The sequence below is a fragment of the Plecotus auritus genome, assembly GCF_963455305.1.
Source record: "Plecotus auritus genome assembly, chromosome: 6".
NCBI classification, from domain to species: domain Eukaryota; kingdom Metazoa; phylum Chordata; class Mammalia; order Chiroptera; family Vespertilionidae; genus Plecotus; species Plecotus auritus.
The window spans coordinates 75,774,155-75,798,848 of NC_137773.1; the positions used below are offsets into that span (position 1 = coordinate 75,774,155).

The 24,694-nt window shown below is 37.9% G+C and overlaps 1 protein-coding gene and 1 pseudogene across 2 annotated transcripts in view; both read left to right on the forward strand.

Annotated features, from left to right (window-relative positions):
• GALNTL6 (polypeptide N-acetylgalactosaminyltransferase like 6) overlaps positions 1–24,694 on the forward strand; it is a 1,018,136-nt gene that overhangs the window by 900,381 nt on the left and 93,061 nt on the right. The gene's annotated exons all lie outside the window — the stretch shown is intronic.
• Positions 12,165–12,843, forward strand: LOC308252424 (nucleophosmin-like; annotated as a pseudogene). Its single transcript has one exon. The product of its transcript is annotated as a nucleophosmin-like (transcript).

Below are 24,694 nucleotides of genomic sequence, written 5' to 3' on the forward strand. Positions count from 1 at the left end.
TTTCCAGAAAGCTCTGCTTCATTTAAAGGGCTTAGTTTGGGGTCAAACAATATTTGGTTAAAAGTGCTCCACAACTCTGTTTCTTTCTAAACATCTTCCCTTCCTTTTTCTAACATCTGATTAGATGAGTAAATTTCATGCCATAACATATAAGCCAATGGTATAATTTTCAGGAATAGGTTGAAGAAACGATGTCTCCAGAGAAATGATCTGTCTGCACTGGGCCCAGTTGTTAGTATCCTATATAATAAAAGAGTAGTATGTAAATTGTCCCCTTGACTGGGAGTGCGTCCGGGAGTTCGATCAGGGGGTGGAGCTGGACAGGGGAAGGGCGGGAGGCCCCGGCCGGCAGCCACTAGGGACCCTACCAGTGCATGAATTTTATGCACTTGTTCTCTAGTGTTTCAATATGAATCTGAACTCCTAGATGGCCCTACATTATCCAGCTGTCCTTCAAATGTTGCTAAGTAAGCCGGCTGCTTCAGATAAGAAAGCCACCTTTAGTTATTCAGCAAGCTTTAATTGAGCATTTAATTTGTGTCAGGCATTGTTCCAGGTTCTCAATTTGGAGTTGCATGAGGAAACCAAGACAGATTGAACAGTGTGGCATAAAAGAGATAACTCCCATCTTTAAATATTGTCTGCCATTTAAGTTGCTGAAATAATGTTAAAATCATTAGGAGTCTGTGATTTTCCAGAGTGTATTTTCACATCCATTCCCCAAAGATTAAAGTCCAAATGTCAGGATTTTCAAAAGATCTGTCCTTCCAGTGCCAAAAACTCTTCTCAGAAAATAAAAGTGAGGAAAAACCACTCATTAGGCACCATCAAATGTAGACTGAAGCCCAGGGGCAGATTGATTCTATTCCACAGAATTCTCTGGCATGGTACATAAAGTTTAGATCTAGGTAGAAGAGCATTACGTCTGGTTTGGGCTGCCCTTTTTCAGACCCAGGAGCTTATCAGCATAGTCCCATGTTGATCCAGTACTTCTTGGGCCATTTCATAGTCCAGGAAGAATTCTTGATCACCAGCCTTAGCTGGACAGAAGTTCATGGCCCCAGATGAGATTAGTATGGGGACCATATGTCCTACAGTGAATCTACCGAAGCTGGTAGCCCCACACAGCCTATTTCAAAAACCATTCTTAAGGAATTATAACACACTGTATAATCACCTTTGTTTTGTGCTATTGTCCTTCCCATGTATTGAGCTTAAGATTCAAACATTTAAGGAAACCTTAACTTACTTCTCACATCTTTTAGTCCTTATCAGTCATTAATTCATTCAGCAGACATTTATTTGACAACAATGTGCCAACTCTGGGCTAAACTCTTGAGATTCAAAGATAAATGTGAGAAGATTCTCGCTGTGGACGAGTTTACTCTGCAGCAGCAGTTTAAGAATTAATTTGCCACAATTACTCATCCTCGATATTGTCTGGAATATTTTTTATTTGCATACGCACAGTAATAATTTGGGATACATACAATCACCTCTTTGCTAGCCTCCCTTCCTATATTCTTTCTCCTCTTTTAACCTATCTCTACATTTCATTCATTTATTCCCTGAGTTGTTTTACTTTCCCCTCCTACAAGTTCACAGTTGCCACTAATTACCACACAAATCAAATGAACACACTGAATCATACATCATGAAACTTTCCATCAATTACCTGCCTCACCTATGTGTCTCAATTCACACTGCAAACCAATTTAACTACTGTATTCCTTTTCTTCCCAGAATATAGAAATTCATGTTTCCATTGCTGTGCCTACTTATTGCAGAGATTTTAACCAACCAGTCAGACTTTGTTCTGTTGCCAAGAAATTTGTTTATCCTCTCTATAAATATTAATCAGAAACCTTTACCATGAGTCTTTGTACCATGCAAGCTAGACTCTGCACAAAAATGCCAAAGAAGCCCAGTAGAAACCATTGGATCAAGGACAATTGAGATGAGTATTTCTCCCATTAAACATGTAGAGAGAAATTAAAGCAAAAAACAACTACATTAAGAATTTCCTCTACAGTAAATCATACATGTACTTTTATTTCTAATGAAAGAGGTAAAGGCTTTTCCCTCTGCATATGGGTCCACTGTCTGGACTAGAGTAGGGCAGCATTGCCCAGCCAGTATTGCTCAATAGTTGAGTGGCAACCCAGGAACCAAGAGGTCACAGTTCAATTCCCGGTTAGGGCACATGCCTAGGTTTCTAGCTAGATCCCCAGCAGGGAGTATGCAGGAGGCAGCTTATCAATGTTTTTCTTTCGTCGATGTTTCTATTTCTCTATCCCTTACCCTTTTTCTCTCTCTAAAAATCAATAAAAACATATTTTTAAAGTAGGGGGGCATAAACCATACCCATATTGTATTCACTATGAGTTCCAGTTTGGGTTCTTTTAAATTGGAATAAGAACTAAAGACATTTTGAAGCTATCTTAATGCAGTAATAGAAGCCTACTGGTTTTAAATGATTTACCCAACCTTTTTTTGTTACTTTGCCCACATCTAATTTGACAGCAATTTCTTAACAACAACTCAATCCTTTCCAACTCCTGGAATTAGTTTTGACATGACCAACAATTCTTTCTCTTTTCATAATCGTACTTCATCAGCTTAAGTGGTATTCAATTAAATTACATGATTACAATTTTTGAAAACTAGCATAATCACATTTGAAAAGAAATGAACTCACTGCCTTTGAGGTAAGCACGTAACTTAACTATTGCGAGCAAAAGATTCCAGTTTCACCATTATATGAACACAATTCCATATGTTTACAGAAGGACTAGGGAGTGATAATTAACACATTAAATTGATTGAACAGAGATTCAGTCCTTGCTGTCAAAACGTTTCAGTCTAATGAGAGATGGGAAAAGTTCAGAGGCAGGTGCACTGCTGAGTTGGCAAGGAGGCCAGTTTCCCCCTCTTTCAGATCAGGTCTGGGTGTGGCTCTCCTTTCTGGTCCTCATCCCTACCCAGGTGCCCCAGTTCCCTGACCTTTGTCAGGGGGCTTACAGGGACCCAGGGTTTTTGAATGGCGTGTTACAGTGATGAGTCAGCGGGGGCGGGGGGGGGGGGGGAGGGTGTAGGCCGGGAGTCAGCCTCAGTGCCCTTCCCTTGTCTCTTCCACTCTGCACCCTGGTCTACAGACCATTTCCCACTTTTGCTTCTTTTCCCTTCCCCCAGGCCCAATCTTGTGTAGTCTCTAAAGTGAAGAACAAAGATCAGTCCTAAAATAAGCCTCTGGGGTTTCTTTGAAAACTTGCTTCTACTTTGGTGTGACTGGGGAAGAAAATGCTCCATAGAAGATGAAAAACACCCTGAGCATAACAAAATGAATGTTTCCATTTATAATCCTGCCACACACAATTAAGCCTATACAGCTTAAAGGGGCTAAGATTTTAATAGACAGGTTGCTTATTTTTTAGCCCTTTATGACTTACAATTTCTGTTTCCTCTGTGACTTATAAAATCTTTACATAGAGCTACCTGTGTCCCAAACCTCCGGGCATTCTATTCTTCCTCTGGTGGGAATAACTATTATTTGGTCCCCTAACAAGAACAAGTAATGAGTTAGCACTTAAAGGTCATTGAATTCAATTCCTTATCCCATTCAACACTAATGCAAAGTAAAAAAAAAATAATTTCTATTTTATAATTGGCAAAGACAGGCTTTAACTTAGTTAATATCAAAGCCACAGTGAGAATTTGGGTTTGCTCTCAAAATCGTTAGTCTAATTTCCCTTAGCTGGAAAAATAGAACTTGTGCCCTTGGTGAAAAAGTGGCTACTGTCACTCTCTGAAACGACTTTAAAAAGGAAATGTAGTTCTGCCTATTTAATTTTTATTAAATATGAAGGCTGACAACTCTTGTTATGATTTCCTGTAAGATTTAATTTTTACTATCTTCAATATGCACTGATTACTCAATAAGAATTGAATATACACAATAGGGACTAATCATTGAAGAGATCATGTTCACTTCTTAATCATACAAGAAAACAGCCATCTGTGTGAGATTGTCATTGCTCAGTAAACCAAATATTCTTGAGCTTACCCTCATGGTAGAGCATCTCAAGAATAAACGTGGGTTTTAATTATTGGTACTTAGAAAATCAGAAATAATAAGCCCACAATATTAGTTAAATCTAAAGTTTCCTACATGGTATATGGCCATCAAAAAATATTTAAGTATAGTTATAGTTCAACAATTGAGTGTTAAATAATTACAATATATTAACAGTTTTAAAATGGAAAAGTAGTATCTTCTCTTAGAGATCACTCAAAACAGAAAGGAGAATAAGAAACAGGAACAACAACAAAAACTGTATCCTTGACAAATTACCATACATCTTACCCCCATCCACAATGTATAAAGATGGTTATCAATGCAGTCAAGGTAGATTCGATGATGTTACAACAGGGACATGGGACAATGGAATGATCACAGCTACAACTCTTACTTGTAGTCAGCAGACATTCGTTTTCCAAGTAATTGGCACAACTTAAGGAGGAAACCTATAATCACTTATTTGAAATAATAGCAACATGTGTGATTGCTGGTGGCCAGAGCTTCCCTGGATTGAGTTTGGCACACAAAAGAAACAGCAAATGGGAATTTGGGGACAGTTCCAAAAGAAAGATTACCCAAACAAGCCATATCTGCAGGAAGCAGCCTATTAGTGAGGCAGATTGGAGGAAAGACGCTCGATACTGTGAGCAGCCCTGCTGCAACCAATCCCTATTGGATGCAGAAAATATAGGTTAAACTAATTTACTTATACACAAATTTTGTGTTATAGGGTGACTACCTGCTACAAATGATAAGAAGAATTCACCCTATTCAGAGATGAATAATAATATTTTTAAAGAAAGTAGCATATAAAAATACTACAAGAGAAAAGAAGGAAGGATCAGGGGGGAAAAATGAAGAAACGTCACCAAAAATAAATGTTGTTACATGGTTATAAATTTCCTTGAAAATATTAATGAAGTTATTGACTCTGTAAAAAATATGAAATGCTGAACTTTCATCAAAAGACAAGACAAGGCAGTGAAAAAGATAGAGCGGCAGTTAGGATATAATGAAAAAAGAAACAGAAAAAAAATATCCCTTCTTTGTGTCTCTAATATCAGAAAGGAAAAAAATCTTTCAAATTAGTTCTGAAACTAGCATAATATTAATAGAAAATTCTGACCAATATAGCACAAAAGGATTTCAAACATAGACATGTTTTACTTATAAATACTAAGATTAAAGAATAATAAAAGATTACATAATAGAACAGCTTTTCAAAGATTAATTATCCCAAAATAAGTTCAGCTTTCATGGATATGTTTCAATATTGAAATATGTAATATAAAATATTACCATAATTCACCTTAATAATAAATCTGAAAGGTTATGGTCATTGCCATAGGTAAAGAAAAGGCATTTGAGCCGAAACCGGTTTGGCTCAGTGGATAGAGCGTCGGCCTGGGGACTGAAAGGTCCCAGGTTCGATTCCGGTCAAGGGCATGTACCTTGGTTGCGGGCACGTCCCCAGTGCGGGGTGTGCAGGAGGCAGCTGATCGATGTTTCTCTCTCATTGATGTTTCTAACTCTCTATCCCTCTCCCTTCCTCTCTGTAAAAAATCAATAAAATATGTTAAAAAAAAAAAAAAAGAAAGAAAGAAAAGGCATTTGATAAACTTTGAAATCCACTTGGAACAAAATACTTAGCATGATTAAAATATTGCTATGTATTCGTATAAAGGATATCTCTCAACTCAAAAGCCATCAGCTAGGTTAATGAGAAAAATCTAGGAATTTTTCCATTAAATTATTATTTAATATTATTCTGGAAATAGGAGGCAATTCAGTTAGACAAGAGATAATGTAAGAGAGAAAGAAGTTGGAAAGAGGAGGAAAAGTTTTCATTAATTGCAAACAATATCAACATACACCTACCTGAACAATACAGGGAACCTACTGGAAAACTATAAACAATGAGATATTCAGTTAGTTGTCTGGGCAAAATGTGTGTTTGTATAAATATGTAGAAAGCAATAGCCTTTATACATACAAGTAACAACCCCCAAAGAAGATACCATTCACAAAAGTAGGGAAAAACAACTAGAAATAAATTTAAGAAATGTCCTAGACCTCATGAAGAACAGTTAAAATACTACAGAGGGGCACACAAACAGACTTGAGTACATGAAAATTTATAAAGAAGATAATTCTCCCTAAGCATACTCATAAATTTAATGCAATAAAAGTGTTAACATGAAATTTGGAGTGGGAGGGAGCTAGACAAGGGCTTCTAGTTCATAAGGCAAAACAGAAAAATAGAAAACAAGTTTTAATTAATAAGCATTCTCCACGTTCTCCATAGTTGTCTGAAAATACAAAAACCACATAGGGAGTTTAATTCATACTCCTAAAATGGTTTATTTGCCTCCCCAGAAGGGTACAACTCCATCTCATTTTACAAGTATACTCTTTTTCCCTCAGCCATCTCTCTATAAACTATCAAGATAGTTTGTTCAAATGGTTTTGTTAGAAATAAATTCAGCCTTATAAAATGTGCTCATTAGAAATTCTTTTTTATGCCAGGAATGTTTCTAAAATATTTTATATAGCTTCTCATTGCTTTTCTGAGACAGCTATATTAGAGACCACCTCTTACTTTTGAGCATGCCAAGTACCTCAAAGTGCAGTTGCATTTTGTATCTAAAACGTGACAGAAGCCTTTTTATGGCACACCATATACCTTCAGATACACAAAGAAATATCTGAAGTTGCTCCTATGGGTTTTTTCCCCCTGCAATATTTAGCCTAGGTGACATGAAAATACCCATTTTAATTCAGCATGCTCAGAATTGATCTTCCAAAGAAAATATTAAAATGACTCTAAACTCATTCAGAAACTCAAAGATAAACAGAAACAGCTGCTAAATGTCTCACCAGTCAGTCTGAGATTCATTTCAATTACCCAACAAAAGGTACCTCAGGTGTAACAGAGCATTTTCAAGTTAAATTTTATGTCCATTAGATATAAGCCTAGCGGCAAGTCTGAATTCCTCCCAGTTGTTACTTCCTTTATGTCTGATGACGTTTTCCGAATTCCCTGTTAAATTTTATTTTAGCTTTTATAGATAGTTGTAAAGTGAGCAAAATATAACAATTTATACAGCATTTGGTACCTGTGTTAAGATCAATTTGACTTCCTATTGAAATCTTTTTCTAACGTTGAGTTTTTTCCAAATTTTTACATTTTTCTAGTTGCCATTTTTCTCTAACAAGGAAAATGAAATATGATACAATTACTCTAATGCTTCTAGTGTGTAAATGTATATAAAGCAAGTCAGCCCCCAGCTCAAAAGATGTTTGTATAGAAATTTACCAAAGAACTCTCCATACAATTGTCAAGCCCGTCACCCATATCTCATTAACAGTACTATAGAAAGCCTCCAAGTATACATACACATTAACTATAGAGGTATAAGGATTTGATTTTTACATTCTACATCAAGGTCAACAACCTACAATACACAAGGCTCACATATGTTGACCCCACAATCCCCTCCTCCCCCCACCAAATTGTGAGAGTGACAGTTGAGAATAAAATCCCTACCTCCCCCCCATCCAACCCCCACATAATTCACAAACTTGCATATATTCATAGACCTGACCCCTCTCATAGAGGTTAATGTGTGGATTTGCAGCAGCCACTTCATACTGCCCTCAACATACCAGGAGAATGAAAGTAGTCCACCAGGTAGACTATATCATATGGCCACTGTTTTTGAGCACCTATTGTGTGCCCTTTAATGGCTCTGTGTATTACTTACCTTCCTGCTTACATCCCCTTTATGAAGGAGACACATTACTACAACTTTATAGAAGATGAAAATAAGGCGCAGAAAAGGGTAGTAACCTTCCCAATTCAAACTCTGATCCAAAGTGTTCTTTCCATCATGAAAGTATATCAACTTCTCCTCAAGTTAAAAAATAATATGTAAATGCCATTATGGACTTTTGTTGCGTTTATATCTCTACTTTGATGAAATTTCTTTGTATTTAATGTTGCTAAATGAAATAATTGATTAGCCGGCTGCAGTGGCTCAGTAGTTGAGCATTGACCTTTATGAACCAGGAGATCACGGTCCGATTCACGTTCAGGGCACATGCCCAGGTTGCGGGCTTGATCCCCAGTGTGGGGCATGTAGGAGGCAGCCAATCAATGATTCTCTCTCATCATTGATGTTTCTGTCTCTCTCTCCCTCTCCCTTCCTCTCTGAAATCAATAAAAGATTTTTTTTTAATAAATAATTGACTATCAACTGAAGTTTCAAAAATGCTTTGCTTCCTTAAAGTTTTTGTTGTAATGTGTATTCAAGCTGAGTGGCTTTGGACTGATGTGCTTATTTCAATGTGTACCCTTGGTGCTCCTAGACACTCAAACCCTCGCTGTTCAAAAATAGGGATTCTTTGGCTTCCTAGAAGACAGAAACCCATTTGCCTAACATAGAGAAAAGGGGAAATTGGCACTCAGATAATCAAACTGTGAAGAACTCAAGGAAGTGAGTGAGCCTCTGGGAGGCCTAGAAGCAGGTCTCAAATGCTGCCTGGATCCTTTCTCTGCATATCTTCCCCTGCTTCTGTGTCAGCTTCATTCCCTCCCACGGACTTTCCTTCCACCCCTCAGCTAAGGCCACTGAAAGCTCTCAGGCTTTTATTTCCTGCTTTGCCACCAAAAAAGTAGTTCCGATCTGATGAAACACAAGGAAAGACTCCAGTTAGCCTGGCCTGCATCAGGTTCCTGCCCCTGCCATTAGGAAGATGGTATGATTGACAGCCCAACTCAAGAGCAAAGGAAAATCACATGTGTTCGTATTTCCCTAAAGGAGGAAGTTATGGTTCCATTATAGAAAGTCAATTTTTAAAAGTTTTTTTAAAAACTTTTATTTATTTTTAGCAGATGGTGAATCTAGAAAATTTAAGCAATTACACACAAAATGTGGAGACACATGGAAATAATAGTACAAAACAAACACTTTGCCTCTAATGCACCTTCTGAACTGTAAAATAATGAGTTAAATGTCCTTAACCATAATATTTTGCCTAAAGAAGAGCTATTAAAATGTTCAAATCCATAAGTGATATATAGATTTTTTTTTCTTTTCCAGGCCCACTCTAATCATTGTTTTAAAATCACTATTTTTAAGACTGCTTGGCATTGCTGCAAATATAAACACTGCACGTAAAAGTAGTGATCATCTGATCAAGGTCCCCTCTGAAGCCCTGCTATTCCCCACCCAGACCTCTCAAAGCTCACTAAATGCAAAATAGTTTGGGCACGATTTTTTGCAGGCATCCGTCCTCAAACTATGGCCCGCGGGCCACATGCGGCTTGCCGAGGACATTTATCCGGCCCGCCGGGAGCTGCTGCCTGTCCTGCTTAGCAGCCAACTCATCCCGGGCCCGCAGTGCGCATAGGAATTTGTTCATAGTTGTTTTTTTAAACTATAGTCTGGCCCGCCAATGGTCTGAGGGACAGTGAACTGGCCCCCTGTTTAAAAAGTTTGAGGACCCCTGTATAGAGCATTTCTTACTTTGAAAAGATCCTAAGCAGATGGCGCAAGAAACAAGAGCTTTTCCCTGAGACTAGAAACCACCATATCCTCATTAAAGATGGAGATGTATTGCCCAATTGCTGCTTGTAATATGTGCCGATCAACAAATAGAAAAGGGAGTCAGGAAAGGTCAAAATAAACTTTTATTTTTCTCTCCTGACCTCAAAGAATAATCTGAAAACCCAGGTTTGTGAGAATAAAGCAAAGCAATAATATGTGGGTATAACTTCTCATTGTGACCCTTTTTAGATCACATCAGGCCAAAGGTGCAGCTTTATTACACCTGGCCAGGAAAAGCAGCTTAATGCCAGGCATGGCCCTTTCCAATGTCTACAATCCAAAAGTTAACAATTAATATTTTAATTTCCAGAGAGATGGTGACATGGTTGTTTATCTAGTCTTAAGAAGTTTTTCAAAATAGGGTGATGAGGACTGAGTGCAAGATGAGAGGGTGTCTGGGGTGAAAGGACTTGGAGATAAGACTTGAAGGAAATGAGAGTTAATCATGTGTCTGGAAGCGAATCCCAGATAGAAGGAACAGCCAGTACAAACGCCCTAAGGTGGGAGGGTGTCTGGCATGTTGGAGTAACAGAAAAGATCACAGAATAGCTTGAGCAGAGAGAGAAAGGGGTATAAAGTAAGAAATAAAATTAGAGAGACAGCAGGTTTTGGAAATGAATGCAGCAGTAAATTTTTTTGAGAATTTATATAATCATTTCCATATAGTATATTATGTTTGGGCTCATACCTTATAAAAATGTTTCCTTACTATCCTCCTGACAATCAATTTCCTACTGAAACTAATTTCATATTCTGTGTGACTGGTATAATTGTATGATTCCATTCAATTTAACATTCTCTATGTCTAAATTCTAGTTTGTGGCTGATATTGAAAGTGATTTTAAAAATAAGGCAAGCATTCAATTATTCAGTCAATTTGAACTACATTATTTAGAAAATGCTCTGTGCTCAATCATGGGTAAGATAACATTGCTTTAAAATATTTACATTGTCAAAATAAGACACAGTATTTATAAATCTAAAGCATTTCTCCAAGAATTGGATATTTAAGTATGACAATGCCATAGACTTTTTTTTAGAATATCATCATATTACACTAACAGGAATTGTCTTTTTAAAATATGAACCACGTCTTTTAGAATATGTAGGATTTGATAAATGCCACAACAGTTACACTTTTCAAGAGAACAATGTTCCCACCGTGTTACCCAAACACATCTCTCTAGTGTGTCCGGATATGAATGATTCCACTGAAATAGGCATTGTTATTGGAAGACTAAAGAGAAATAGAGATGTGCATGGTGATATCCTTGGTATAGAAACCAAAACAACTCTACAGTTAGGAGCAATTGATTTGGTGAGCTTATGGTGAAAAGCAAGTTGGCCCTGAGGTTGTAAGGAGCAACATTAAATTAGAAAGGCCATAGAGCCCTTACCTAAGTGGGACTACCAGTATAATTGAAACAGGAGGTGATCATATTCAACCACTCAACAAATGTCTATTGAATATCTATTATGTGCTAAGCCCTTCACTGGTAGCTGGAGATATAAAAATGAATAAAATAGTCATGGAAATTATAGCCTAGTGAGGGGAGACAAACACTAAGCAAATCATTACCCTGATGATTTGTGTGATGATTACACACAAATAAATCGCTTAATTACAGTTGTCAATAAGTACTGTCTCCATTTGAATGAAAACTCTATGTGCTCAGAACTTTGAATTGGTCACAGATTATAGCTCCAGCATATACTAAGCACTAACTTCACATTTGTTGACTCAATTGACTGTGCGTAAGTATGTGATGAAAACAGAGTATAAAGCAAAAGTCCCAACCAAATCTAGGGCTCGGTTGTGATGATGAAGCTAAAATCTGGAAAATAAATAGGAAAGAAGGGTAAGGGGAGAATTTCTTTAGAGAACAATTTATGGCAGCAAACCCTGAGGAGAGAAATTTGGTGCTTCCCAAGGAATTAAAAATAGCCCAGTGGAAGGTGATTGAGAAATACATAATCAAAGGCCAGATAATAGGAGGCATTGGAAACATCATGGAGGAGTTGTAACTTTAACCCAACAGCAACAGAAAACCATTGAAGGATTTTAAATGGAGGCATGATATACTCAGATTTATGCTTTTAAGTGATCACAGTGGCAGTATGGAGTAACAAATTTCAGGATTTCATAGTTCTTTTAACACTGAATTTAGCATTTAAAAAATCTACACGTAGCCCTGGTGCGATTCCGTCCTGCGCATCTGTCTGCAGCACAGAAGCCGTTTATCTCCGTCCGCCTTCTCTCTCACCTAAGTGTGTGCTACCACCCCACGGAAGATTCCATGGACATGGACGTGAGCCCTCTGAGGCCCCAGAACTACCTTTTCGGCTGTGAACTAAAGGCCGACAAAGATGATCACTTTAAGGTGGATAATGATGAAAATGAGCACCAGTTATCTTTACGAACGGTCCGTCTAGGGGCTGGAGCAAAGGATGAGCTGCACATTGTGGAAGCAGAGGCAATGAATTACGAAGACAGTCCAATTAAAGTAACACTGGCAACTTTGAAAGTGTCTGTATAGCCAACGGTTTCCCTTGGTGGCTTTGAAATAACACCACCTGTGGTCTTACAGTTGAAGTGTGGTTCAGGGCCTGTGCACGCCAGTGGACAGCACTTAGTAGCTGTGGAGGAAGGTGCAGAGTCAGAAGATGGCGAGGAGGAGGATGTGAAACTCCTACGTATTTCTGGAAAGCGGTCAGCCCCTGGAGGTGGTATCAAGGTTCTGCAGAAAAAAGTAAAACTTGCTGCTGATGAAGATGATGAGGATGATAATGAGGAGGAGGAGGAGGATGAAGATGATGATGATTATTTTGATGATGAGTAAGCAGAAGAAAAAGTTCCAGTAAAGAAATCCATACGAGATACTCCAGCCAAAAATGCACAGAAATCAAATTAGAATGGAAAAGATTCAAAAGCATCAACACCAAGATCAAAAGGTCAAGAATCCTTCAAAAAACAGGAAAAAACTCAAAGGACCTAGTTCTGTAGAAGACATTAAAGCAAAAATGCAAGCAAGTATAGAAAAGGGCAGTTCTCTTCCCGAAGTGGAAGCCAAGTTCATTAATTATGTGAAGAATTGCTTCTGGATGACTGACGTGCAGGCTATTCAAGATCTCTGGTAGTGGAGGAAGTCTCTTTAAGAAAAGAGTTTAAACAGTTTGTTAAAATTTTCCGTCTTATTTCATTTCTGTAACAGTTGATATCTGGCTGTCCTTTTTATAATGCAGAGTGAGAACTTTCCCTACCGTGCCTGATAAATGTTGGCCAGGTTCCATTGCCAAGAATGTGTGGTCCAAAATGCTTGTTTAGTTTCTAAAGATGGAACTCCACCCTTTGCTTGGTTTTAAGTATGTATGGAATGTTATGATAGGGCATAGTAGTAGTAGTGGTCAGACAAATGGGAATGGTGGGGAGACAAAAATATACATATGAAATAAAACTCAGTATTTTAATAAAGTAAAAGAAATGTACACATAAATTCCTGAATTTGACTTGGAAATAAAGAAAAATTTCTGATGGGAATAATTTAAGAATTAGGAGTAGACATGAATTTTGATTCATTGGAAACTGTGATAGGCAGAATTCTAAGATGAACCACTTCCTTGTTTAACTATCAGGATTATGTTACATTACAGGGAAGAGGAGATTTGGCAAATATAATTAGATTACTCATCACTTGTCTTTAGGATAGGATGATGATCCTGGTGAACCTAACCTAAGCACAAGAGCCCTTTAAAAGCAAAGAAGTTTCCCGGGCTGGTAACAAAAGAAGGCATAGAGATCTTAAGTGTAAATGAAGATTCTATATGAGGGAGGTTAACTGTTGCTAAGACGGAGGGTTCATGTCTGGCCAGCATGGCTCAGTGATTGAGTGTCAACCCATTAACTATGAGGTTTTGGTTTGATTCCTGGTAAGGGTTGTGGGCTCAATCCCCAGTGTTGGGTGTGCAGAAGGCAGCTGATCAACAATTCTCTCTCATCATTGATGTTTCTATCTCTCTCTCTCTCTCTCCCACTCCCTTTCTCTCTGAAATCAATAAAAATATATGTTTTTTTAAAAAGACAGAGGGTTCATGGGGCAAGGAACTAAAAATAAGGGTCTCAGTCCAACACTGCAAGGAACTGAATTCTCCCGACAATCTAAATGAGCCCTGAAGCTAATTCTTCCCCAGAGTCTCCAGACAAGAGCTCATCCCAGCTGCCACCTAGACTTCAGCCTTGTGAGACTCTGGGCAGAGCCCCCAGCTAAGCCCTCATGGACTTCTGACTCACAGAACTGTGAGATCGTAATTGGGTGCTGTTTAAAGCTATTAATTCGGTGGCACTTTATTATACACCAAGAGAATACTGATGCAGGAATCTTTAAAAGCTGTATTTGAGTGAACCTCTGAAAAGAATTCATTAGAATTTCATTTCTGTACATCCATTGGGTTATTTTGCCATATCTTAAAAAGGAAGGCAATAATGATTTGTTTAACTTTCTATTGTAGCAGTTCTCACCCTGGAGAATTCTCTCATAAGAAGTATTAAGTCCACTTCTGCCTATGACCAAAAAAAAAAAGAAAAAAAAAAAAAAAAAAGGAAAGACTAGGACCAGAAAATGTAAGACCTTGCTCCTGGCCTTGGCCCTACATTGTGCCCTTATTTGTCACCATTTCCTATTCCTACAGGAAAGACTGCCAACCTTCATCAACTAATGGAAGTGATACAGTCACCTTTTTCATGAAAAATAAATGCCTGTTCTGACCTGTTACTATCTCCAGCTGTAGATGATAAGAAGAATTCTTTGCCTTGACACTTTTTTAGCTTTGACCAATAAGAACTGACACTTTATTACACACATGACTATCTAACATTCACTGCCCTCCCATTATCCACTGCTTTGGCTGTTGTCAAATTCTTTCAAATTTTACCTCTTTAAAATGCATAAATAATCAAAGAAAATAATCTCTTAAATTGTTACAGTCACTATATATGATTTTCTTTTTAAAAAAATTATTAAAGCTTTGTGCAGTGGCCATATCATAACCAATAAGGTTTATCTGAGGTGTAATTATTGCTAATTAAAAAATTATTAGAGTGGACTCACTGCTGTAACAATTCCAAAATCTTGATAACAAAGTTCTTCTATTGGCCCTGTCACAACTTGGCCCAGGTTGGGAGAGGAGCCTGCTCTGCTCCATCCAGGTTGTCAGGGACTGAGGCCCTATGTATTTAGTGGTGCCACCATCTAACTAGGTGTCAGACCCCTTCTCTGGATCTTCTGTAGCCTGTCAGGCTCTGAGGGAAACAATAAATCCTGAAGAAGGTAGAAAAGGAAGTTCACTCTTAATTACTTTGGCCCAGAGGCAATGCACCTCATTTCTGTTCACATTCCACTGGCGTGAAATAATCATATAGCCCCATCTAATACAGAGGAGCTGGATATTATAAACTAGCAGGAAGATGATTCTAACTTATTACCCAAGAAGAAGTAAAAAGGGAAATTGGTGAGACCTAGAGCTGTATCTCCCACAATAATAAAAGATGAGATTGGTGGGTAATCCATAAGTTTTGGTTATCTGTGTTAGCAGTTCTTCTTTATCATGGATTTGGAATTATGTAGTTCCAGTTACTATTGCTGCAAAACAAAGCACCCAAGAATTTAACAACATAAAATAACCATTTTATTAAGCTCATGCATCTTATGGGTCCCAAATTTAGAGAAGGCTCAAAGGGGATATAGCTCATTTCTGTTTCATGATATATGGGGCCTCAGTTGGATGTAACTCAATAGCTACATGTAGAATTATGTAGAGGAATCTTCACTTACATGTCTGGCAGTTGGTGCTGGCTGTGCATTAAAACACTGAGGCTATTGACCCAAGCACCTTCACATGACTTCTCATGTGGCCTAGACTTTCCCACAATGGGGTAGCCTTGAGATTTTTTTACATGGCATCTCAGAGTTATAAAAACAGGTGCCCAGGAGGATAGGTGGAAGCTACATTCCCTTTCATCACCTAGCCTCACTCACTTCATCTATACTTTCCTGGTCTAAGAAGTCACAATCCCACCCAAATTCAAGGAGAAGGAATGTAGACTCACATCTCAGTGGGAGGGTACCAAGGTCACATTGTAGAGGAGCATGGGCAATGGGAGATTTTGTGGTATCCCATTTCATTTTTCCATACTCTCTCACATATAGAATTACTGCATTTCAGTGTTTGAAAGGACTTTGTACCTTTTAGAACAGGGGTTAACAAACTATGGCCTACTGCCTGTTTTTGTAAACAAAGTTTTTTTAAAATATGGCCACACCTTGTCCTTAGCAGAGTTGCCTGGTTGAAAGAGAAACAATATGACCTACAAAGCCTAAAGTATTTACTATTTGGACCGCCACAAACAAAGTTTTCTGACTTTGTAGATAGAATATTGATTAACCATGTGAACACTAGAGTTGTACTACTAGAATTCAAATCTCCATTCTTGTGGTGGCCAGTTATGTGGCCTTGGGCAAGTTACTCGGCCACTAGACTGCCATTTTCCCACCTATGTAATTGGGGAAATAGTAATTCGGTCATTGAGTTGTGAGCTTTAAATGAAAAAGGGCATAGCAAGGATTCATAAATGCTCTTATTATTAGAATTACCTTAAAATGTTAACTAGATCAACTATCCATCCAAAGTTATATGCTTGTCTCCAAAGTGTCATCTACCACTGATTACAACATATCTTTAATAATTCTATCTATTAAAAAGTTCTTCCTTCCACTGAGTTGAAATTGGCTTTTTATAGCTCTATCCTATTAATTCTTTCTATCTCTTTGAGTTTATATATACCATCTCTTCCAAATATTAGGTTCTTTAAATATTTGAAAAAGATTTCTCTGAATTTTGGCTTATCAAGACTACACAGCTCCAGTTCTTTCCATTATTTTTTCTAAAACACAGTTGCATCCTTTACCACTTTGGTAATTCTCTTTAAAAGAAATTAGCATAAGACTTTAATCAGATAAATCAGGACCCTTACTCTCTAAACTTTTCATATCATGTTCGTGATGTGTGTTTTATGCTGCTTAGTCTTTTTCCATGCCATCCTTCTCTGGATGCATTAATTCTTTTAGAAATGGGACATGTTCTTATATTTACCCTTTTTTTCTTTTTTTTATTGTTTAAAATATTACATATATTAGTACATATATCTCCTTTTTATTTTCCCCACTGACCTTCCCCCAGCCTCCCCTAACCCTGTCGCATGCCCTCATCCCAGCCCACCCCGCCACAGTGTCTTGTGTCCATTTGTGTGCTTATATGCATACATACAAGTCCTTTGGCTGATCTCTTTCCCCCTCTCCCCAACACTTCCCAGCCTTCCAGCTATAATATGACACTCTGTTCAGTGCTTTACTGACTCTGTATCTATCTTTTTATTCATCAGGTTATAATGTTCTTTATTTTCCATAAATGAGTGAGATCATGTGGTATTTTTCATTCATTGCCTGGCTTATTTCACTTAACATAATGCTCTCCAGGTCCATCCATGCTGCTTCAAATGGTAAGAATTCCTTCTTTTTTATAGCAGTGTAGTATTCCATTGTGTAGATGTACCACAGTTTTCTAATCCACTCATCTGCTGATGGGCATTTAGGCTGTTTCCAAATCTTAGCTATGGTGAATTGTGCCGCTATGAACATAGGGGTGCATATGTCCTTTCTGATTGGTGTTTCTGGTTTCTTAGGATATATTCCTAGGAGTGGTATTACTGGGTCAAATGGGAGCTCCATTTTTAGTTTTTTGAGGAAACTCCATACTGTTCTCCACAGTGGCTGCACCAGTCTGTATTCCCACCAGCAGTGCATGAGAGTTCCTTTTCTCCACATACTCACCAGCACTTGTTGTTTGTTGATTTGTTGGTGGTTGCCATTCTGGCAGGTGTGAGATGGTACTATTATCATTTTAATTTGCATCTCTCGGATAATTAGTGACTTTGAGCATGTTTTCATATGTCTCTTGGCCGTCCTTCTGTCTTCTTTCGAAAAGATTCTATTTAGGTCCGTTGCCCATTTTTTTTATTGGATCATTTATCTTCCTTTTATTAAGTTGCATAAATTCCCTGTAGATGTTGGATATTAAACCTTTATCAGTGATAACATTTGCAAATATGTTCTCCCAGTGGGCTTTCTTGTTGTTTTGTTGATGGTTTCTTTTGCTGTGCAAAAGCTTTTTATTTTGATGTAGTCCCATTTGTTTATTTTCTCTTTAGCTTCCATTGCCCTAGGGGCAATATCAGTGAAAAAGTTCTTTTGGCATATGTCTGAGATTTTTCTGTCTGTGGATTCCTCTAGTATTTTTATGGTTTCCCGTCTTATGTTTAAGTCCTGTATCCATTTTGAGTTAATTTTTGTGTATGGTGTAAGTTGGTGGTCTAGTTTCATGTAAGTTGGTGGTCTAGTTTCATTTTTTTTGCATGTATCTGTCCAATTTTCCCAACACCATTTATTGAAGAGACTGTCTTGACTCCATTGTATGTACATGCCTCCTTTGTCAAATATTAATTGAGCATAGTGATTTGGGTCAATATCTGGATTCTCTATTCTATTCCATTGATCTATATGTCTGTTCTTGTGCTAGTACCAGGCTGTTTTGAGAACAGTGGCGTTGTAATACAGCTTGAAATCTGGTATTGAGATCCCACCTACTTTGTTTTTCTTTCTCAGGATTGCTGTGGCTATTCGGGGTCTTTTTTTATTCCAGATGAATTTTTGGAGAGTTCTTTCTATGTCTGTGAAATATGCCGTTGGTATTTTAATTGGGAGTGCATTGAATCTATAGATTGCTTTGGGTAATATGGACATTTTAATGATGTTGATGCTACCAATCCATGAACGTGGTATGTTCTTCCATCTGTTTACATCTTCCTCTATCTCTTTTTTCAGTGCCCTGTAGTTTTTCGCATATAGGTCTTTTACCTCCTTGGTGAGGTTTATTCCTAGGTATCTTAATTTTTTTGGTGTGATGGTAAATGGGATTGCTTTTTTAGTCTCTCTTTCTGTAAGTTCACTATTGGTGTATAGAAATGACATAGATTTCTTGGTGTTAATTTTGTATCCTGCTACATTGCCAAATTCATTTATTAAGTATATTAGTTTTTTGATGGAGTCTTTCGGGTTTTTTTATGCACAATATCATGTCACTTGCAAATAAGGACAGCTTTACGTCTTCTTTTCCAATTTGGATGCCTTTTATTTCTTCTTCTTGTCTAATTGCAATAGCTAATACTTCCAGTACTATGTCGAACAGGAGTGGTGAGAGTGGGCATCCCTGTCTTGTTCCTGTTCTTAGGGGAAATGGTTTTAGTTTTTGCCCATTGAGTATGATGTTAGCTGTGGGTTTATCATATATGCCTTTATTATGTTGAGGTATGATCCTTCTATTCCCACCTTGTTGAGAGTTTTTATTAAGAAAGGGTGTTGGATTTTGTCAAATGCTTTTTCTGCATCAATTAATATAACTATGTGAGTTTTATCTCTCAATTTGTTTATGTGATGTATCACATTTATTGATTTGTGGATATTGTACCATCCTTGCATAACTGGGATAAATCCTACTTGGTCATGGTGTATGATCTTTCTGATGTAATGCTGGATTCGATTTGCTAAAATTTTGTTGAAGATTTTGGCATCTATGTTCATGAGGGATATTGGCCTGTAATTCTCTTTCATTGTGTTGTATTTATCTGGTTTTGGTATTAGGATGATGCTGGATTCATAGAAGGAGCTTGGAAGTGTTCCTTCCTCTTGAATTTTTTGGGATAGTCTGAGGAGGATAGGTTTTAGATCTTCCTTGTATGTTTGGTAAAACTCCCCTGTGAAGCCATCTGGCCCTGGGCTTTTGTTTGCTGGAAGCTTTTTGATGACTGCTTCAATTTCTTCCATAGTTATTGGCCTATTGAGATGTGTAGATTCTTCCTGATTGAGTTTTGGAAGGTTATATTTTTCTAGGAATATGTCCATTTCCTCCAAGTTGTCCAGTTTGTTGGAATAGAGTTGTTCATAGTATTTTTTAACAATCCTTTGTATTTCTGTGGTTCATCAATCTTGTTTATCCTTTCAAAGAACCGGCTCTTGGTTTTGTTGATATTTTGGGGGTTTTTTGTTTGTTTTTTTTGGTCTCTATGTCATTTATCTCCACTCTGATCTTTATTATTTCCTTCCTTCTGTGTACACTGGGCTTTTCTTGTTGCTCTCTTTCTAACTCTTTGAGTTGTAGAGTTAGGTAATTTATTACCATCGTTTCTTGTTTTTTGCAGTATGCTTGTAGAGCTACGAACTTCCTTCTCAAGACTGCTTTCGCTGTGTCCCATAGATTTTGGATTGTTGTGTTTTCATTGTCGTTTGTTGCCATGATGTTTTTTATTTCTTCTTTGATCTCTCTGGTAACTCAGTCATTGTTTAATAGCATGCTATTTAGTCTCCATGTGTTTGATTTTTTTGGATTGTTTTTATTGTAGTTGATTTCCAGTTTTATGCCACTGTGATCTGAGAAGATGCTTGATTTCTATCTTCTTGAATATGAAGAGACTTTTCCTATGACCCAACATATGGTCTGTCTTTGAAAATGACCCATGTGAACTTGAGAAGAATGTATATTCTGTGGCTTTGGGGTGAAATGTTCTGAAGATGTCAATTAATTCCATCTGGTGTAGTGAGTCATTTAGAATTGATGTTTCTTTGCTGATTTTTTGTTTAGAGGATTTGTCCAATGGTGATAGTGGGGTATTAAAGTCTCCTACTATGATTGTATTGCTGTCAATCTCTCCCTTGATATCCTCCAGGAGTATTTTTATGTATTTGGGTGCTCCTGTATTGGGTGCATATATGTTTACCAGAGTTATTTCTTCTTGTTTGATTGCTTACTTAAGTATTATGAAGTGGCCTTCCTTATCTCTTGTTATGTCCTTCACTTTGAGATCTAATTTGTCAGATATAAGTATTGCTACCCCAGCTGTTTTTTCATTTCCATTCACCTGAAAAACCTTTTTCCATCCCTTCACCAGTCTGTGTGTGTGTTTTTTTCTGAGGTGGATTTCTTGTAGACAGCAGATATATGGGTCATGTTTTCTTATCCAATCTGTTACCCTATGTCTTTTGATTGGGACATTTAATCCATTTACATTTAAAGTTATTATTGATAGGTGCTTATTTGTCACCATTTTTATTCTTTACCTCTGTGTTCCTTCTTCGCTTCCTATTTCTTTTTTTTACAGCAGACCCTTTAGCATTTCTTGCATTGCTGGTTTGGTGGTAATAAATTCCCTTAGTCCTTTTTTGTCTGTGAAGCTCCTGATTTCACCTTCAATTTTGATTGATAGCCTTGCTGGGTACAGTATTCTTGGATTCAGACCCTTCCTTTGCATGACTTTGTATATTTCATTCCATTCCCTTCTGGCCTAATGAGTTTCTGTTGAGAAATCAGTTGCTAGTCTGATGGGGGTTCCTTTGTAGGTAACTTTCTGTCTCTCTCTGGCCGCTTTTAAGATTCTTACTTTGTCATTGGTGTTTGCCAATTTAATTATAATGTGCCTTGGTGTCAGTCTTTTGGGGTTCATTTTGCTTGGGACTCTGTGAGCTTCTTGGATTTGTGTGGCTTTTTTTCTTCCCTATACCAGGGAAGTTTTCTGTCATTATTCCTTCAAACAGGTTTTCTATTCCTTGCTCAGTTTCCTCTCCTTCTGGAAGCCCTGTTATGTGGATATTGTTTTGTTTCATTTTGTCCCAAAGTTCCCTTAGGCTCTCCTCCTGCTTTTTAATTTTTTTTTTTCTAGAAGCTGCTCTACTTGGGTATTTTTTCCTACCTTGTCTTTTAGCTCACTGATGCAGTCCTCTGCTTCTAGTCTACTCTTGATGCTTTCTATTGAGTTCTTTACAACAGCGATGTCATTTTTCATTTCTTCTTGGTTCTTCTTCATTTCCTCTTTGTTCTTCCACATATTGTCGAATTTGTCTTCCATTCTTTTCAGCCACCTTATGACCATTTCTCTGAATTCTTTCTCTGGCAGGTTGCTTGCCTCCATTTCATTTACTTCCTTTTCTGGTGATGCCTGCTTTTCTTTCATATGCAGGCTGTTTCTTTGTCTCCCATGGTCTCTCTTTTCCAGATGTCTGGTTATGTAGTTCTCTCTCTCCTGCGTTGATTTAAAGGCACAAAATACAACACAACTAGGTACAACACACAAGGCACTGAACAGAAATGTATTCATGATATTAATAACCCCAAATAAAGGTGACCACCAGAGAAAGGCAAATTAGAGGATAGGAAAGAAAGAAGAAGAGAAAAAAAAAGACAGAAAGAAGTGCAAAAATGAAATTGGGAAAAGGAAAAAAAGTAAGAGAGAAAAGAAAGAGAATATGAAAGAAGAGGGGCACAAACTATATATATGGGGAGAAAACTGAAATAGAACAGCCACTAATCCCCACAAATGCCAGCAACAAGTACCTGGAGATGAATACAAACTACAAACAACAACTAATATCAAGCAAGGCAAGGGAAAACAGAAGCAAAAGACAAACAAAAACAAAACAAACAAAAAAAGGAATAAGCAAAACCATCTCACAAAAAAGCATAAAAAATCGATATAATCAACAATCAAGCAAACAACAACAAAAGGACAGAGAGAAAAACATTTTTTTGGATAGTGAAGACAGAGAAGAGAGAGGTGTGTATGGACTTGGAGCAGGGGATTAGAGATTAGACATATAAGTAGGGTGAAATTTTAACAGGGGGTAAAAAGAAAGAATAGGGAAAATCTAAAGCAGGAAAAGGGTAAGAGAAATAGGACAACAAAAGGGGAAAAGTTAGGAAGAGAGTGATGGCATAAAGGTAAAGTTTAGATAGAGTAAAATGATGCTAAAGGGAAGATGAAAATAGAATGTAGAACACTAATCCCAAAGTAAAATAAAGAGAAAATAAAATTATACTTTTTTTTAAAAAAGGTAAAATAGTAGTAATAATACTGATTGAAAATAAAAATGTAATAATTAAAAAGGTAAAGTCAAGTGAGGAAAAAAGGAAAAAAATAGTTTCTTAAGTAAAATATGAAAAAAAATAAAAATAAAATGTGCAGTAGTGAAGGTCACTCACTTCCTCTACTGTTCTGTTTGGCACCCCTGTTTCCTAGTCAGGACAGTATTACAGTTCACTGCATTCCACTGCTCCTCAGTGTTGTAAGCCAGTCCTGATTTTTAAGCAGGCAGTGTGTCTTACTTTCTTATATTCCTTTATTTGTGTTTACACAAGAGTCAATTTGTGATTCAACCCCTGTGTGGCAGTGTTTATGGATTGACCTCCGGGTCTATAGGTCCTCTCTAGCCAGTGCTTAGATCCTGCTTTCCCTGTGGCATTCAATACTGGTTTGTGGGAGTGGGTTGCCCCAGAGCTGGTTCTCTGATGGTTATTCCCTGCTCTGATCCCCAGGTTCCAAAAAAACAACTTTCCCCTGCAGTCTCTTAGGGTGTCCCCCATTGAGTGATCCTATATATTGGGCTTAGTAATCAGAAGCTTGGATTTAAAGGAAGAAGAAGAAAAAAAAAGAGCCAGCGTAAGTGTGCAAACCCTGGTACTGCATGCAAGTCTGTGCTGTCTTTTTTTCCCCCTTGGGTCTAAGCAGCTGGCACACTTTTAAAATTTTTAGGCTGTCCTTTTGCATCAGATCAAAATGGGTTGCTTTTAAGAGTTCCTTTCTGTTAGCAGCTCTGAGGACCCCCTTCCACATTCGCGGATCATGCCAGCCCCAACAGCCACGGATTTTTCTAGGCGCAGACTTCCCCCGGTCCTCCAGTTCCTGCAGTGTGCACATTTCTCCTGCTGGGAGCAGAGACCTCACCTTATCACAGGCAAAATCTGACCTTTCCATGGTGGAGTGTAGAGCTCCTCTGAATCGGTGTGTTTTCACCAATTGGGGACCGGTGCTCTGGGGTTTGCAGCTGTTTGGTGGGTGTCACAGTTGTAGATTTTCAGGCTTCTGATAACATCCACTTTCCCCTTCAAGATGGCGCAGTCTCTGTGTCCGAGCCGGTCGCTCCAGGAGGGAACCCAGCAGCAGTGGGGGCTGCCCTGTCACGGGAGCCCCATCCAGCAGTCTCCCACCATCTGCTGGAGTATAGCTGTCCCTCAACTCACCAACAAACACTCCCCATGTGACCCCCAGCTGTTCTTTCTATCTGCTCCAGGACATGGCTTGGGACACATCTGTCTATTCTGCCGCCATTGTTCCTCCCCATATTTACCCTTTTTATTAAACTTTAATCTTATATAGCTCCAGCCTCTTGAGATTTTATGGATGTTGGTACTATAGTTTAGAATGCCCCAACCAGCTTTATATCATCCATACATACTTCTGATGTCTACCCCATCAAGTTAAAATTAATACCATGAGTAGTCCTAAACCCATTTAGAACAACTGAATAATGTTGTTGTTTTTAATCCTCATCCGAAGATATGTTTTTTTTATTGATTTTTAGAGAGAGAAAGGAAAAAAAGAGAAAAAACATCAATGTGAGAGAGAAACTTTGATAGGTTGCCTCCCATGTGCACTCCAAACAGGGATCAAATTCATGAACTAGGTATGTGCCCTGACTGTGAATTGAACCTGCAACCTTTTGTTGTACAGTACGATGCTCCAACCAACTGAGCCACTTGGCTAGGGCCTTAATATTGTCTTAATAATTGAATTCCCTTTCCCTTGGACTTCCATTCACTCTAATCACTATTTGTTCACCAATCTTGGATGGGGTGTCATTCCTCTTAATGAGAAAAGTAGGAAGTAAATATAAGTTAAGACATAAACATTTATCTTTCTTCCTTTCAGTATTACAGATTAAAACAATCTACGTATCTGTTTTAGTCAGGATTCTCTAGAGAAACAGAGCCAACATGATATACATATATAAAAGGAGAGATTTATGCCCTAACCAGTTTGGCTCCTGGATAGAGCGTTGGCCTGCAGACTCAA